We start from the raw sequence: 1,576 nt of genomic DNA, 5'->3' as shown, positions 1-1,576 counted from the left end.
ATTTTATTTACAAAAAAAGTTCTTAAGTTCAAAAGAACATTCAGTGAATTGAAAAACTGTGATCGGTAATATAGGTATTTAGCTGTGTCACATGCCCTTAAGTTTACTGAAATCGTCTTAAAATGGAGGGATTTTTCAGGACAATTAAATTATTTCAGATCAAATTTATTTTGGTAGAAAGCAGTTTATTTATATAATTATTGTGAAAATGACACAGTGGATTTTTCGAAGTTTTTTTCTGTTTTTTTTTTTTTTTTTTTTTAATCAAATCATTTCCATTAATTTTGTCCGAATAAAAGAGTTAGACGCTTTTGAATAATTATGAAAGATCTAAGGAGGAATGGTTTCGGTTTTATTTTAAAAGAATAATTTTAAGTTTTAAAGAATTAGAGACCATTTTTTTTAATTTTTCAAAATTTACACATTTGTTAGGTAAAATGAATTTTGTCAGGGTGAAAAAAAGTTCTTAAAATTCATGGGAAATTTTTCAATGATTGTTTTGTAAGGAATTTCAAGAGAAAATCGAAAAAAGATCACAAAACATTTTAAATATTTCAAAAATAATTGAAGCTTGTTAAGTTTTTTTTTAAAGAATTTGAAATGTTTCACGAAAATGAAAGACATTTTTTTTCACGTTCCTACGAAAAATTAAAATAATTTTTTTTTTATTTCGAAAAATTAATTTGAAGAGATTTTTTAAAAAGATTTTAGAAGATTTCAAATAAAAATTTTTCAATTTTGCAGAATAAATAAAAAAATGCAGGAAAAATTTGAATAATTTTTATAAATTATAAGGTTTAACAAAATTAAAAAAAAAAAACTTTGAGAGAAAATTGAAAAAGGTTTTTAAACATAACAAACGATTTCCAAAAATTTCTAAAAATAGTTTAGAAGATTTTAAAGCAAAATGTTTTAATCTGGTAAGATTGCAAAATAAAAACGAAAAAAATCGGGTAAATTTAAGAAATATATACTAGAATTTAAAACAATTTCAAAACTTTTCAAGAGAATAAATAAATTTTCTTAAAATTGCTGAAGAAATTAAGATGTTTTGAATAGATTACAAATATTTGAAAACTCGGAAAGATTTTCGAAAATTTATCAAATATTTCTTGATTCCTTCCCAACTTCGAAAATTTCTAAACATCTTTTACAGGGACTCGAATGTTTCATAATATTTTGTAAAAGCCTATATTATAAAAAAAAATCTTTAAAATCTTCTAGATTCTTTTTTGACAAGCCTGAAATATTTAAAAATATTTTTAATTTCTCAAGAATCTTATGAAAATTATATTTACATAAATTTAAAAACAAGGTATTAATACTTATTTTCTTGTTCTCAATTCTCAGAATTTAATTAAAAATAATATTTTAGGATTTATGATATTCCTTCTTTATCATCTATAGACATAATAATTGTATCAAGTCAAACAGACGAATTTTTAACAAAAAAGTAGAATGTTCAAACCAAAAAAAATTTTTTTTTACAAAAAATAGTTAAATTTAAAACCAAATAGTTAACTTTCAAGTCAAAGAGACGAATTTTTAACAAAAAAGTAGAATGTTCAAACCAAAA

The 1,576-nt window shown here is 21.3% G+C and overlaps 1 protein-coding gene across 1 annotated transcript in view; it reads right to left on the bottom strand.

The window, feature by feature from the left end:
- Positions 1-1,576, bottom strand: part of LOC117170752 (splicing factor 3B subunit 3-like) — a 29,849-nt gene that overhangs the window by 22,570 nt on the left and 5,703 nt on the right. The gene's annotated exons all lie outside the window — the stretch shown is intronic.

The sequence above is a fragment of the Belonocnema kinseyi genome, chromosome 4 (genome assembly GCF_010883055.1).
Source record: "Belonocnema kinseyi isolate 2016_QV_RU_SX_M_011 chromosome 4, B_treatae_v1, whole genome shotgun sequence".
Lineage (NCBI taxonomy): Eukaryota > Metazoa > Arthropoda > Insecta > Hymenoptera > Cynipidae > Belonocnema > Belonocnema kinseyi.
This window is presented reverse-complemented; position numbering and strand designations above follow the sequence as displayed.